The 16,928-nt window shown below is 41.2% G+C and overlaps 1 protein-coding gene across 1 annotated transcript in view; it reads left to right on the top strand.

Annotated features, from left to right (window-relative positions):
* Window positions 1–16,928, top strand: part of col14a1b (collagen, type XIV, alpha 1b) — a 164,220-nt gene that overhangs the window by 24,391 nt on the left and 122,901 nt on the right. The gene's annotated exons all lie outside the window — the stretch shown is intronic.

The following is a 16,928-nucleotide window of genomic DNA, read 5'->3' as shown; positions in this document are numbered from 1 at the left end:
CTCTTTACGTCCTGCAAAATGCAGGAAAACTCAGTTTTGTTAGAGCTGTAATTCACATTTCTACCTCAGAAAAATTGAACTCAGAACTGTTCTTCAAATCTTTTTCTCATTTTAAAGATGTGTTTTTGTATTCCTGTTGTATTGTGATGAAATAATGAGTATTTTTTATTTTACTATTCCTGTGATTGCTATGCTGTGAATGCATTTAGCACAATGAAGTGGACAAAATATAATAGGACTGCAAAATTGGAAAAAGTCTGCACACTAGTTGGATCAAATGTAAGACAAAGCTTTGATTCAGTTTTGCAGACATTTGCCTCTCTCTCTCTCTCTCTCTCTCTCTCTCTCTCTCTCTCTCTCTCTCTCTCTCTCTCTCTCTCTCTCTCTCTCTCTCTATATATATATATATATATATATATATATATATATATATATATATATATATATATATATATATATATATATATATATATATATATATATATATATATATATATATATATAAATAAAAAAATTTTATATGGATGTGTGAACGCTCCTAAACAACAGATGGAATAAACCTATCGTCAGTGTAATTGGCTGAGCATCCTGCAGGATCATTCCTTTGCTGTGACCTGATATTTTGCGGTGTTCCTTTGCAGCTTTTCAAAATGTGATGTGAACACTTGTGTGATTGGTTTTGTGTTTTGAAGACCAGAACTGATGGAATGATGTCAATGATGGTGGGGTGAGACTTGTGGCAGCCGGTTAGACACCAGTTTAAAACCCAAATTACAGCTTTTGCTTTCAGAGTTGTAACAATGGAGAAAAACACTTGACATTTATTTCTTTCTTTCTTTCTTTATGAACAGCTAAATCTATGCTTAACCACTTTGTGCATTTTATCTTTGTCACGTTTTTTTGGAGCAGGTAAAATTGAATCTGTACAAAAAAACGAAAAAATATTTTGCAACGAGCTCTAACTTTATCACTTCATCCTTTTCCATGAATTCTTCAGTAGGACTTTTTATTCCCCCCTCTAATCTGTCAGGCCTCTGGAGGACAGCTTTGCTGAACTGTTTGTTGTTGTTTTTTGTCTAAAGTTGAATGCAGTTCTTGGCTTTCTCGTCTTGCAGCTCATGTTGTTTGCAAGGATGTAAGATCTGATCCTGGTCGTCACAGAGTGAAAGAATGATCCTGGTGAAATCTTTGGGGGACATTAACTACAAGTAAATATAGAAGTGTCATATTTATGCTGTAAATGAAACCACTGAGGTTATTGGGACATGTAGGCTCAAATCAGTGAGGACAGCTGCGTCAACACTTGGACAGCACGCTGGTTAAAATGATCGTGTGATGCAAATTTGCCTGATGCAAAGCGTGAGGGCCCTTGTTGCATGGCAGGTGACTTGAAGTGGATGCTGGACTTTGCAGACACTGACTTGTCCTGTTCAGTGAGCGATACGTGGAGATGGTGAGGAACAAAGGTGTTAAGTACAGCCAACAAATCGCTTTTCTCTGATTGTTCATTTTCTTCTTTCTTCATCTGTCATGTTGCCAGTTTGAATTCTCACCTCATCCTTATGTTAAAATAAGACGGGATAAAAGAGTTACTGTAATTCATACGGTGTTTTGGAAAATGTGTCGCATTATTCCACGAGTAGTCGGGTTGATGCAGGTTCTCGTTTGTGTGTCTTTGGCTTTACTATTTTTCTTTCTGTATCTCACCTACGACCTTTCCCTTTGTCAGGCTGTCTCCTGCAGTTTACCATCAGTAGAAGCTCTCAGTGGAGGAGGCAGGCCGTTAGTATAAGAGTGAGAGTGAGGTGGGAGTAAGTAGAGTAAGAGTCGATGGTGTTTGTCAAAGATGCCATGGTGCAGCATGTCAAATGTCCTCGGGTTCGGCAAGAGGAGGAGGGTCATTAAAGGAAAGGAAGAGGAAAGAAGGTGACTGAGCTTCAGTTATGGACTCAGTCTGCTCAAATGAAGTTACTTACAGTTTTGCAACTACAAAATTAACCAAGCGATTGTAGTGAAGAGCGAACTGAGCTGATCGAGATGATCTGTGTTCTAATCCTCACCTATGGTCACTGAGAAAATGAGGTCACAGGTACCAGCGTCAAATATGAGTCTGTGGAGGCCCAGAGTGAGGCTGAGAACAAAGGTGCTGAACCAGCTGCAGTGGTTCAGGCATCTGATGTCCTGGGTGCTTCCCAATGGAGACCCAGCGTTGCACGTTGCTGAGGGAGCTGTGTCCTGTCAACCTGGGAACACCACAGAATTCCCTGTAAGAAACTGAAAAACATTGCTTAACCTCCTTCAACACAGCTTCAGATAGATGGAAGAAATGCGGTCTGAGTGATGTGTCACAATTTATGCCCAAAAGGATCAAGACATTTGCATTGGTCTGTGCACGAATCTAAACTTGGTTCCTGTCCTCTGACCTTTGTTGTTGGCACTTTGACTTATCGGTTACTTTGTTTTCAGTTGCTTGTTACTTTCACTCGCTTGTTAGGTTAGACGCAGAGACTCCTCGGTTAGGTTTAGGAAAAAGATCGCAGTAACCTGTGAGTTTAAAACTCAGAGTAGCAGAAAACAGGCAGAAAAGTCCAAATGCGTCTGGTTTATGTGTAAACGAAATGCTAACAATCATTCTGACCTTTTAAATCTGACTTAATGAGTCACTTATCACAATTAAATCAATTAAAAGACATTTTTATGCTGACAGAAGCTTAAGCATTAAGTGCACCCTAGCCGTTTTGTCTGTTTATGTATGCTTACTAAGAGCTGCAAGCCCAACTCATGAATACAAACACTGAAAAACCAACTCTACATTTATATGCCATCAGTCTTTATGCTCATTTGATCATTTGTAATGGTTGGGTTTGTTTTTTTCTGGTAATGAGTGAGAATTCAAATAAACCTGCAGTACTGCTGCAGTGAAACACACTTCCCCCAAAAACTTCTCCATGTAAATGTCCTGTATTTGTAAAGCGCTTTTCTAGTCCTTAAGGACCCCAAAGCGCTTTACACATGCAGTCATCCACCCATTCACACACACATTCACACACTGATGGCAGCTACATTGTAGCCACAGCCGCCCTGGGGCGCACTGACAGAGGCGCCTCCTTAGTCCTCCGTCACTCTCACCTCTTTTAATCAGTTCTCTGATTTAAGTCTAAATTTCTGCACAAGTCGCAGCAGAAATGAGCAAATTAACCTGATCGTTCTTTCTCTTCTAGCACAGTCACTGTCACAGTTTCATGTTTTAGTGTATTATTATTTAGTATTATTATTATTATTATTTTATTTTATTTTTTTACTATTTAATTTGTAAAAATGTGTATACACACACACACACACGTAGGAAAATATTTAGTATACACATCCAGAAATGCATACACTATTATATATTGTACATATATTTATTAGTTTCAGGTTGGCCATTCTTGTATTTTGCTCGTTTGTGTTGTTGTGTTTGCACATCTCTGTTGCTTGTGGGGCTCGCACACAAGAATTTCACTCACATGTGCTGTGCCAGTGTGCCTGCACATGTGATGTGACAATAAAAAGTGATTTGATTTGATTTGATTAGTGCAGTTTAAGGTTGCTGGGAGCCGTAAATTTATTACTTCTGAATATATTTTTCCAAGTTTTTTAATAAGAGCTCTGCTTTATCTCTTAAAACCAAAATGTCTGAGCTGGTGGAAATGTTTGTTTTTGTCTTCTGTGTCGATTTAAATTTCTCAGTATTTTTATGGTTGATCTTCTCTGTTAAATGGCATATCTGCTGACTGCGAGGCGTCTTTCATAGTCAATAGATTCTGCTAATACGCCTAATATAACTGACATTTGTGTGTCTTCCTGGTGAAGTGCCCTCAGTGCTGATCCTATCTAGTCTGCTTTTTATCAAACTGTGTCGTGAGCTGGGTAGCTTCTCCGCACCTTTTTAATTTAGTTCCTTATATTTTTTGTTATATGATCAAACTCAGCTATGTTCCAGGCAGATCAACAATTCAGTGTCAAAGTCATCAGCTCCACATCCACCTGGCAAACTTCATTATTTAACTTGCTTTACCCCAGCCACAGTCACTAAACATCTGCAAGCCAACTGGCAACCCACTTCCACTCCAGCTCCTTCTTTCTGTGCTATTAACAACTGAAACAACGCCATGTCTGTTCTCACTGGTTCTCTGTGGGGGTCTTGTTGCTGGTCCTCAGCCTTTGCATGTATGGACATGGAAGGATGAGGTGGTGGGGGTCGGGGTTGGAGGTGGTCGCACCCTTTGGTTCAGTGCTTGTCTAACAGACGTACTTGACCCATACAGACCCACATTTAAATGCTGATTGTTTGAATGTTCATGTAATTCTTCTGATTTATTTTTGATTATTTTATTAATTATTTAATGCCAAAGGACTTTTTATAGCGTCTTTAGTTCATAGAAAAGATGGGATAGTGAGGATGCTTTCAGAATTAGTAGGTATTTATCAATTGAATTCATTCAACGTGCACTAAAACATAAATTAATATTTGTTGTATTTTTCAAGGTGCTTGGCAGGTAAGTCGTTCATCATCTTGGAGAGCGTACGTCAGTGCTTCTGTGGGTTTAGTCTGTCTCCGTGTCTTCATGTAGTTCCAGACTCCATGATGTTGAGATCAGTGCTCTGTGGGGGCCAGACCATCTGTTGCAGGGCTTCCTGTTGTTTTTGTCACTGCAAGTTTGTTTTCCTGCTGCAGAATAAATTTGTACCGGTTAGATGCTTTCTTCTGGTGCTGCAAAACAAATAAACCATAAATCTGAAATGCCGAACATTCAGAGTAAATATTCATAATTAGCCTGTGCGTGTGGCGTTTTGTGGAGTAGTTTGTTTGTGTACATGGACAGGATGTGGCCTGTATCATTTGCGTCTTGTTGCATGTGTCACAGCAATATTTGATGCTGAGAGACAACAGTCATTTTTTTTTTTTTTAAAGGACCGATTTTCACATTTTGGTGTAGGACAGGTGGAGTAATTCACGAGTACACCAGCCTGCATGATGAAAAATCAGGCTTAGCCAGTGCAACTGAACGTGACACTAAGTGGAGCCTTTACAAGCATCTATGTGTGACGAGCTGGAAGCAGAAGGAGTGCTCAGAGTTTCACTATTGTAAGACACACACACACACACACACACACACACAGTATTTGATGCTCTCGGAGTAGGAACATGTTGCCCGTTAACGCATCTGTACCTGGATTTACTTGGATTTTGTAGAATCAGTCGTGTGTTTGTGTATCTCAGGTGTGTGTTGGGTTTGAGTGTGCGTCATCTGCTCTAACTCGCGGTGGGTGGATGTGGGTGAGGGTGGGGGTTGTGTGGGTAGAGAAGAGCCAAACGCTGATTAAAAACACTGAGCTTTTTATACGACTCCAAATCACAAACAACTTCTTCACCCCCTCCCTCCAAACTCTCACACAATCCTTGAAAACTCCACAATCATCACCTCCACCTCTCCTTTTCATCAGCCCTCCACTTTCTCTTTGCCGAGTGCTATCTCTGGTGGAGCAGTTATTTCTCTCTCATCTCTTTTTCTCATTACTCTGTTCGATTTCTGGTCCTTTGCCACTTTTTGGCTTTTTTTTCTCTTTGTCCCCTCCCTATTGTCCTTAACCACCCTGTTCTTCACTTTATATCTGAACTATGACCCTTCATCATCACTGTACCTATTAAGAATCCCTCCTTTACAGACCTGAAACCCACACCTGTAGTCTCTTTTGCTTGTTTGTGCCTGGTGGCCATGTTTTTACATTCAGAAGCTGAAAACATGGAGGATTTGTTTGCTTCTTTCTGACTGCTGTAATCAATACTGCATAGATATGTATGCTCCCTCTGGTAATTAGAATAAAACCTGCAGATCATATTCTCAGCGTACGTATATGGCGACTTCATTTTCCTGGACTTGTCTGAAATGTGTGTCCTCTTTTATTACAGTTTGTCTTCCTCTCTTTTCACCCGTCTCGGCACCATTGTTGTTTCCTTCCACCCTTTTCTCCCTCTTTCCCCGCAGCTTCACCTCTCTCTCTCTCGTTCTGCTTTTCCATGCTCACAGCTGATGCTCTCCTCCTTGCCCACACTTGCTGAATACCTCAGCTATAGCCTCACAGGCCTGTTCTTGGGCTCCTGCCTTGCTGCTGATGAGACCTTTAACAGCTGTCTGCTTGCAAGGCTGTCAGTCTGAAGCTTTGGCTGCTTGTTCATCTGCTGGTGTTGTTTTGTAGGTCTTCTCGTCTTCACGCTTGGCTCCGCACGGGTCCCCTAGGTGGTCACAGAACATGTCTTACTTCCTTCTAAGACTGGCAGGCTCTACATGTCTTAGAGGAAAATCGAAAGCTTCAGTATTTCAGCCCTGTAAACCTCAGCGGTTGTCTTAAAGAGTTTGCAGCTGGTCTTTGACAGAAGGTGGTGGTTTTAATTAACTTCACGGCAGATACAATTATAACAGCGGTTACTAAGAAAACACTTCCTGAAGCACGGCATCCTTCTCTGATGTTCACACATCTGATTCAGATAATAATAATAATAATAATAATACTGAGCAAACCTCAGCAGATATCTGATGCATATAAAATACACAGCCACTGTACAATTGTTATGAATGGAGAAACTGGCTGTAGGGACCCACTACAGCTCTTATTTCATGTTATTCTTTTAAACTAGGCTGTAAATATCTTTTTCTGAGTGACCCTCAGGTGGCCGTTTGAGGAACTGCAGCTTCTTTCCTGAAGGTTGCATATTAGGCTTAATTACGCTGAAGAAGGATAATTATAGAAATATCCTTTAAGAGTGAGTTATTATAGTATGGTCCTCATTTCAAGCCTTCCTAGGAGACGGGGTTGTTTAATATTGATGGATTTTTTCCTCTGTATCTTGTTGCCATCGCAGGTTTGTATGAAGGTGATATCCAGCTCTTTTATGCTCGTCAGTAAAAGCGCTCTCACTTTAGAGAAAGCCTCCAGCTATGCACCTTTTTAAAGACACTGAGAATTAATAGAAATAATCCTCAGTCTCTCGTCTCCTCTGCATGTGCAGTGTGTTAGGAAAGCCTTTTTTAGAGTACAGCCCGGTGAGAAAACGCTGCGTTGGCTTTGAGTCTGTTTTTATCAGCTTGACCTGCAACAGTTTGTCGGCTTGCCGAGTTTATATTTCAGCATCTCTGAGTGTCTGAGCTTCCAGGTAATTCCAGCTCATCAGATAAATGTTTTGTGTGCGTTTAACTCTCGTCTCATCCGCCCTCCATCGTGTGATGGATGTGGAGTGTAATCTGACACGACTGCGCTATAACTCATCGGATCTGTTGCTTCGATGTCAGAGCGCCCAGGTGGCACCCACAGGTGTCCCTGCAGGTCGGCACATACATTTCACTTTCCTCTTCGTTGCTCTTATAATGCTCTGCAGTATGAGTATTCTACTAATAAAAATAAAACTGTGTTTAAAACATTTTGTAATGATCCCTGTAACGTCTGCTCTTCGTTGCCTGATCCTTGTTGTTCCCCGATGATTTTTCGGATGCAGCTCAGCCGTCCACCGTGCAGCAGCAGCATTTAGGTTAATAACCTCACATAAGACCTGAGTGCCACATCAGACGGTTTAAATAATTAATGAAGTTACTGCTGCTGTGCATTTATTACACGTAGCCTGCGTCTCAGTATGAAGACGTATCTGCAAATGGTGCTACTTTGTGACGGCTGCGTCCACTTTCTGTTCGGTCGGTGTAAATCTGAAGAGGAGTGAAGAGTTTGGTGAAGCACTGCCTCTCACAATAATCCAGATGCTTTAATGAACTCAGCTCTACTTTATATTCCTGACAGTTGAATTTATTGATTCACTTGGTTTTTTTTTTTTTTGTCTTTTCTTCACTTTAAGTGCTGAAAAAAACAAAGAAAATACAGACGGATCAGTATCTGCAGTGAATCCAGTCAAATACTGTCAGTTCTGATGGCTTTCCAGGGACAGCTCAGTAGATAGAGTGCTGGCCCCATGATAGGAAGGTCGGTGGTTCGAATCCACTGACCTGAGGTACCCCTGAGCAAGGTACCGTCCCTACACAGTGCTGCCCACTGCTTCACTGAGTGAATGGGTTAAATGCAGAGAGGAGTCTCCCCACAGGACTCAATAAAGTATACTTTCTTTCTTTGAGGAGAAAAACTATCTGCAAACACACATTTTTATTATTATTTTATTTACGAGTTATGTTATTAATTCAGAGGTGTTATTTTGTGAAAGGTGTGATTACGGTTTGATCGCGTGGTTTCAGTCTCTTTGCGGCCAAAAAGAGTGTTAAACTTTAGTTGGTGCTGTGTGTCGCTGTGACCGGCTCTTGTAGTGACTTCCACGCTTGGCCTGCAGCCACCTTTAGGGTGGTTGTTAAAAGATTTATTACAGCGATGTCCCAGTAACCCCGAGGAGCACAGATTGTGACAAAACCGATGTCATAGTTCAAACAATATAAGAAACTGAATCCAGGGTCCGTGGGTGAGGACGCCGTTTGTGTTCCAGTAATAATGTGTTTATGGAGGGGAGAACACTGTACGTGGTTTAATCTATAAGCCACAGCACGTATATTTTTAAGAACCTGTTGTTGTTGGTTACATTATAACTAAAAGGTCTCGCTTTTTTCTTTTAATATAATATAAAAATGAGAATGACCATGTTCTTACGTTTTCAGCTTTGCAAGTCCTGTAACGCAGCCACTTGGACGCTTGCTTTTCCTCTGACCACCAGACTCGGGCACATTTTTTAGAAACTCCTGTAGATAATTACGGGTGCGCGTTAGCCGTGAAACATCTGTGATAGGTGGCTGCCTGCTGAAAACTGTATGCACATGTCTCACCTTTATCTCACCTGCAGCAGGACAAGTTTTTATGTTGAGGCTCGTCTCCTGTCGAAACTACCAGGAGGCAGTTACAGGTGTGACAGTAAAAGTACTTCTGAGGACACACAGACAATTAAGCTTTAAGGCACTGATTGAGGGAGCAATGCAGGAGTGTCAACAGCGGCCTCGAAACTCCTCGGCGCTGTGAGCTGTGCGTTGGTGTCTATCACCAGTCTGACAAAACGGCACTCTTTTACTAAAGTGACCAAAACTGAGAACAACCAAACTGTGACATCTGACAGTTAACATAGTTCACGCTGCCACTTCTGCAGCTGCCAGTCAGACTTTGCCTGAACATGTGAAAAAGGAACACATGTCACATGCTGATAATAACATTCTATTGTGAGGCGTGTGCGCGCTCTCTTTTTGCTGTCCAAGTCGCCTTTTCTGTTTGCTCGCAGAACAAACGGGCTGCACAAACACAGGTACAGTCTTGACACACGCCCAGAGATTTCTTTTGAAGAATGGATAAACAGTAGGACTCGTGCCAGTTGCCATGGCACAGTTTATTGTCTGAAGGCCCATATGTTGGCTGCTGGTTGTTAGTTCTTTGCATCATTCTGGGATGGAGAGTTTGTGCTTTTAATTTAGTGAATTTCAGACAACTTACACTCTAGATGCTTTAAAGAAAACCAAACTGGTTCAAGCGTGTCTGTGCATTGACTTCTGCGTTTTAGCTGTGCTTTTAGATTTTGGCAACAAAGTAACTGCATGAAACTATACTGAGCTCTGTCTTTATTATATCAGCCTTATATCCTGATACACTATCTCACTCAATTGGAATCCAAATTATTCACATCCATGGTTCAGTGATCCAGCTGAATGAGCACACACTGCCAGGATTTGTCTGAAGACTGTCAGTCTGACTCACATCACTGTCTTGTTGCTTTAGTCTACTCACCTGTCCACAGAATAGTGGCAGGAAGGGGTGTGTGTGTGTGTGTGTGTGTGTGTGTGTGTGTGTGTGTGTGTGTGTGTGTGTGTGTTTTCCTGCATTCCTTATCTACAGTTTGTGAAGCTAATCTCCTGAAAGGACGGGAGATTAGCAGGAGGGCAAATACTGATTCAATAAACCATAAATCACACACACAGTGCTGCTTAGCTTTGTATAAGAAAATGACACCTTTTAACTTTTCTTTCATGCATGTAGCCATTAGTTCAGTTTGTTTCACTACATCTACACTGACCATCAAAATGAACTTGCAGAGACTTGAAAGTTTCTGCAGACGAATAATCTGCTTCAGTGTTAAGAAGGACATTAAAGTGTGTGCATCTTAAGCTAGGAGTCCTCACTAGGTAGCATGGCAGCGTAGCAGCTAGCACGCTCATGTCACAGTAAAGTGAGTCAAACCTCTCGGTCATCTGACTTTTCTACATGGAGTATTCATATTCTCCTTGTGCGTTGTAGGTTAACTGCTGATTCTAAATCAGCTGAATACGGGGATGTAACTTAATGTATGTAAGTTAACTGTTTCCTGTAATGTAAAACATGATTTGTGTGTGTATAAGTGAGATATGATCTAAAGGTTCAGCTATAGTGCTGCTACACCTCTCCCACACTTCAGCCAGCTGAAAGCCTAGCTCATCTGAAATCACATTTTTGGACTTCTAAGTGATACAAACTGAATCTCCTCCAGTGTGTCAAAGCAACACTCCTTACCTCATTTCAGCTTGTTTCCACCTTAGGCCACCTGATTAGAACCAACTATCTCTAGAGACACTATCTCTACTTTGGTTCCTCTGGAGGTTTCTTCCTGTTAAAGGGAGGTTTTTCCTTCCCACTGTCACCAAAGCGCTTGCTCATAGGGGGTCATATGACTGTTGGGATTTTTATAAATAAAACTGAATAGTTTTCTTCTGAAACCATGGATGCTTCAAATCCCAGTGTAGCAGGACAGCAGTGTGCACAAGGAGAGATGTTTGAAGGGAAAATATGTCACAGTTAGAACAATTGTGTATTTGATACTAAAGCTCGTTAGTGCATCCATCTTCCACAAGCTTTCCTGCATACGACAGCAATGCTAACAAACCTGCACCACTTACAGAAATCTTGTGTTTGCTTTAAAAATTCAAGTTAAACCTGAATGCTGATAAATGGGGAATGTGGAAGATGCTTGGACAGCAGAATATTATCCTTCAGGAGGCAGATTGGGTGTTTTATTAAATGTGTAGTGCTTCTGTCCTGGCTCCACGTCACCGTGTCCTTGAACAGGACACCCGACTTTAATGACTCATTATGGTTTGGCCAGTGCTTTACATGGTTCTGCAGCGTCCCTGAAATAAGTGCGTATGTCTGCACCAATGCAGCCAATTACATTTTAATGCTGTTCATAATTTTTCCCGTCTAAATTTTCTGTCTGACTTCATGTCAGTTTTTGTAATAGGATCAGTTCTAAATGTATATTTAATGGCATCACTGAATCTGTTTACCTCTACCCAGTTATTCCTCAGTTATTCCAAATACTTTACTCCTTTTCTAACTGGACATTTCATATTTTGATTTCGTCTCAGAGACTTTGAACCTGTGGCATGGACCAGCTTGACCCATTTACTGAGGTGTAATTCCTGCCACGTTTGTTCGGCTGCAATAATTCGACGTTGTCACAAAAAGATGGACAGGAATTTTGACATCACATAACACAGATGTCTGTGTGTCTGTGAAGGACAAAATAAAGAACGTGTGACAGAAAATTCAGTTAATGAATTGTGTACTTTTCTAACATGTATCGATCCAGCAGGGGTTGTATGAGCAGTATTTTCTCTAACATTCAGCTTTTCTGCTTATAATTAAGATTCATTATATTCAAATATATAATAAGGTGAAAGCAAGATTTCCTCCTTAATTTCTCCACTTCTGCCTGATTTTCAAGCTTTTTAAATTAAGATTGGAGACGTAATGAACCCATAGACCCATTTGTCTGGGTTCTGTTTCAAAGCCTTGTTTTTAGCATTTTGGCCTCTCTGTGGCTTTTTCAGGAGCCAGAACATATTTGAATGTGAGGCGGATGGGAAATGTGAGCAAGCCTGCAAGTTGCATCCATAAACAGTAACGATGCAACACAAAGACACAGATGCCTCCTAATTTGTGGTTAGCAAGAGAAAAATAACTTCACTCACCAACACTTGAGCGCATGACTTTCTTTTTGTATTTTTCAGATAATTCTGTTAAGAATTAAAACCACGAACACGAGAGAGAGTTGGAGACAATGAGCGCCTGCAGCCGTTTGTATAATGCATGGATTGAAGCCTCAACACAATTTGAATCGACAAGTTAACACAAATCAATCTGCAGTCTGTAGAAGTTTAGACAAACCTTTTATGAAACTCTTGAATCTTTTGGTGCATCGTTTTTATGACTCTGCATCTTTTTGCTTGATCTTTACAGTCTTTGCAGCATTGAATGACTGATGGATGCACTTGGTTAGAGATTGTTTTTGCAATGCACGAATTAACTGATCAGACTGTTTTATCTCATTTGGTATAATCTGGATGTCAGAAGAAAAATCCAAATTCAAAAGAGACGTTAAATGTTAAAACAAAACTTCATATAAGTGGGAAAGAAGTGAAGCTTCAGTGTTTCTGTGTTTAGCATCTTGAGTCAAAATCCTTTTGAGTCCAGTGAGGCAACTTGAGACACTTTTTCCCACATAAACTACGTGAACCAAGCTTTGCAAATTTTTAGGTGATACACTTGGTATAACTTGTATTTTTCTGGGCAGATCAATTCTCTGCATCGATGAACCAAAGTGAGACGGTGGGTGTGGACGGATAGTCAGGCTTGGGTAAACGGCATGAAAAGTGAGTCATCTGCGGCATCAAACAGCTGCACACAGACGGTTTCGATATGGATCTGCACTGTTGCATTTGTCAATACTCTGACATGTTGATGTGGATTCGTTCATGTTTTTGTTTGATTTTGTTTCTGGGCACAGGCACAGAAAATCAGGCTGTAATGTTCCCCATCATAGTCGGATTTGGGAAAGCGTTCAGTGTTTTCAGTGTTGATGAATCTCTGGAAGCGTTTGTTCTTACTGAGGGGAGGGGTTACACGGAGTTATGAGGCGGGCGTACAGGGTCCAGTGAGTTGGTCATTTGGTCTGGGTGGGGCTTGTTATTTTACTCGCACGACTGCTTTACAGTCAGAAATGAGCAGCTTCCTGATTTAGATAAAAAGCTCAGATATGAGAATAACTAAAGCAAACAGGTCAGAAATATGTGATGGATTTCTTCCCTGTCGTTTATATACTCGTGCACTCAAAATATGTGTATGTGAGCAGAGTTTTAATCAAGATGATTCATCTCTTAAAGGTTGGAAAAATAAATGTTATTTTTCAGGTGATTTATCAGTTTTTACATCAGCATGTAAGATAAGATAAGATAAGATAACCTTTATTAGTCCCACACGTGGGAAATTTGTAGAATGTAGAAGGAGCCTCTCTGGATCTATAAAAGTGTAATCAGGGTGGAGACGTGGGGTTTGCAGGTGGGGAAGCCTAAGATCCTGTGTAGCAGTGCAGTGGGAGGAAATGAGTCACTTAGAATTGAGCTCCATAATCATTTCTGTGTTTTTATAATGGGGCTGAAATTGGCTGACCTGTGCTGTTGAAGTCCAGCTCTGTTTGTGGATTAATGCAGTCAGGGCTCATGTTACAAGAGAATTTTAACCCTTAGCCATTATAAACCCTTAGCCTTTATAAATGACTAATAATGGTAACAAACTTCTTCCAGAATCAAAGAAGCCGTACATTCCAGTTCAGAGTTATTTCAATGATGTCTTATAATGTATCTGCTGCTTCCCAGTACCTAACCTGGCAGTGATGATGGCTACCAGTCTGCTATGCCCCATAATACTACTAACTACCCAGTTTAGCCTGCATCTGCCCAGTAAAACCTTTAATTTTACAAAATAATTGAATTTCCCTGCATTCTGAGTCAGACTTGGAGACATCTTCAGCAAACATCGCACATCAGCGGATTAAAAAACCAGTTGGGACATTTCATGTAAGTTCAGCAAATTATATTTTTAAAAAGTTGAGTCTTGAACAGTCCTTAGTTTTTCTTATCTTCCTCTCTTATCCTCATCTTTCTCCATCTCTGCGAGTTCTTATCACATGTTAACCTTTGTTTTTCTTTCTATGTCAAAAGACACAGTTTGACAAATTGCACTGAAACAAAGAAAAACTTATTGAACAATCAAGGTGAGCCAGCCAGGCGTGCACCACTCCGGTTAGGCTTTGCAGTTTGACAGAGCTGTGATTGGCCCTCTGAAACAAAGGTTTAAAGCCTGTTAGGTATTCTGCATGTGATCATTAAAGTCCTTCTACTAGCTGCTTCAGTCTGATTTAAAACTAATATACAGTTATGCTATAGTAGGTTTCATGTGGGAATGTGTTCCATACGAGATAATTGCATAAATTCTAAACGCTGCACTGTACTTAAGGCTAAGTAATTATGCCACATGGGTGTAATTATTCTTATTTCCCTGTTGTTGTAAAACGTGTGCACGTGATTCATTAGCCATTAATAAGTCTGGAATTGGAGGCTGAGATAGCTTCAGCACACAGCGTCCTCCAACTGCATGAAGAGGACTCGCACAGCAGCTTTAACAACAACACAGTAATGTCAGTCTGCAGTGCCACAAATAAAGATGAATGATGAACCAGTACATCAAACGTGGAGGGCTCTAGGAAGGCCAGAGGAGAAGAGATGTTGATTTAGTGAAATTGGAAAGGGAGGGAGAGGGAGAGGAGGGTGGTGGTGATGTGGGTTCAGTGCAGATGAAGCTCCATCGCCTCCTATTTGACACTGTGACAACCTCATTTAGATCTGAGAGAGAAATGAAGGGACGCAGATGGAGGAACAAGGAGAAGGACCAGAGGACAGCTACATCACAGAGCCAGCTGCATGGAAATGCTTGGCGTGGGTTTTGACATCTGGTACTCTGAAAGAGGAAAACGAGGGAGCAAAAATCTTTGTCTGCACAGATTTGCCATAAAAGGCTGCGAGCTGAGAAACGGGCTTGTTTGTTTATTGCATTTCTTATCCATATATATTGATCACTATTAACCTTTGTGTATCCGTGTCATTCAGTGTAAAACGTCCATGCGTGGCTCCAGTACGGCCTTTTCTCCATCCTGGCGTCTCCACCGTGGGAATACAAAGTAGCATATCTGTCAATTCCTCTAATGATTTTCTGCCTTTTTTGTTTGTTTGCTTCAGTCTCTGTTTCCATGCTGTAAATATCCAGTCAGCTCGTCTCTCCCTCTGGGTGTTTTTGCACTGACTGTCAGTTTGTTCTTTCCTAGATTCAAAAAGGAGAAAAGACACTTCATCCACTTCTTTCTGCATCTTTTGTCTCGCTCTCTGGCTCGCTCTGTTTTTGTCTCAATAGGGTTCGAACCCCGGAGGTGTCGAGTCCTGTTCAGTTTGTGCTGCTTTATGATTTGTTGTCTTCATGCTTTGGCTCAAATGTTCTCTTTTCTCCTCCTTGTCTTCCCTCTCTCATTATCACCTCTTCTTTCACTGTCACACTGTTGCTGCCTTTATATCTCTGCTGCTCTTATCTTTTCCCACCTGTGTTCCTTCCTCCGTCTTCTGTATATTTCCTGAGCCTCTCCTCACTGGATTGGTACCCAGCATTTTAACCTTTAACCTTTCTCTTGCCAGCTTTCTTTCTTCGGTGTTTTCTCCCTTTTGCCATCGCTTTTCTTCACATATTCCTCGATGATGAGACTCTTTACCTTCTCTCTGTTTGACTGGCAGATGATTCATATTCAACCTCGTGTGCTTGTTTGAATAATAACACATTTTCTCCTCTGTCTGTCCACCTTTCTCTGCTTCCTCTTATTTTCTCCCCACATCACTTGTTTGACAAACAACTCATCTAATTTGCTTTTTTTGTGTGTGTGTGTTGAAAATGACATCAGTGGTCAAACTTCTCCTAATAAAAATAGATTTAAACACGAGTATAAAAGGCCAACAGCCACCGTTGGACCTGCAGAGACGAGCTGCTGCTGCAGGGATTATAAAACCAGCACTTGGATCTATTTATAGCTGCTGATGTTGCTACAGTATTTGTACAATTACATCGTTATTCCCAAATATTAGTATTGGGTAAAACTTAATTAGAGCCCAGTATTTGAATGGAAGTCCAAACACTTGTGATCGTTCAGTTAATTTTCTTTATCTCAAACTTTGAGGGCATCAAAGCGACAGTTTAAGGATATTTTAATAATAGAACCACTGACTCAACCACTGTTTGCAGAAATACAGCCACAAACAGCATGAAGGTAACTGGAACTCGGTGTAAAGCGGTTAACGATGCTCCTTTTGTCGGCTGAGCTCTGAGTGCAAAGACTAATGAAGCTAATCTGTTTGTCCTGGTCACACAAACACTGCTTCACACGCTGCTGTTCCAACAAGGAAACAAAAGTTAAAGAGGCCCAATTTCTGCTTCCACATTTCACTCTCAGACCTAATGAAGCTGTAGAGTCTGAGAGGTGAAGCAGTCCACGATCCTCCGGTTCAGTCCTTGTTTAACATAAACTGGCCTCGGTGCCGCTCCTCACTCACCCTCTCCCCTCAGTGTTTGGAGCTTTGTCTGAAATCAATGGAAATGTACACCAATGCCAGAAAATGACTGATGGCCTTTACCTTAGAGATGCTTGCTTCAGCTGTGATACGGGAGTGTGTATATATGCTGTCACAGAAATAAATCATCTTTAATTTCATGATAGTTTCGTTTTAGTGGAGAGAGAAAGCGAGCAGCTGAACATGTAAATGATTTAGAGGAAGTGTGGGAGGAAGTGTGGGAGGAAGTGCCGTGGTCAGAGGAAACCAACAGTGGCATCAGCTCGTCTGGTGGAAGACGAATGCTGAGCATGACCCCAAGAACATCTTCCCCAACACCGGAGCGTGAAGGTGGACTCGCTGTGCTTTGGGACTGTTTTTCTGCTGGTACAGAACGATTTCACCACGTTGAAGGTCCGATGGGGTCATGCACCATTAAAATCGTGGTCGAGGAACTCCTCTCAT

The sequence above is a fragment of the Diplotaxodon limnothrissa genome, linkage group LG22 (assembly GCF_057381915.1).
Source record: "Diplotaxodon limnothrissa isolate DT_005_m linkage group LG22, D_limnothrissa_male_GT1.1, whole genome shotgun sequence".
Lineage (NCBI taxonomy): Eukaryota > Metazoa > Chordata > Actinopteri > Cichliformes > Cichlidae > Diplotaxodon > Diplotaxodon limnothrissa.
Note: the sequence above shows the minus strand (reverse complement) of the source record. Positions and strands in the feature narration are given on the sequence as shown.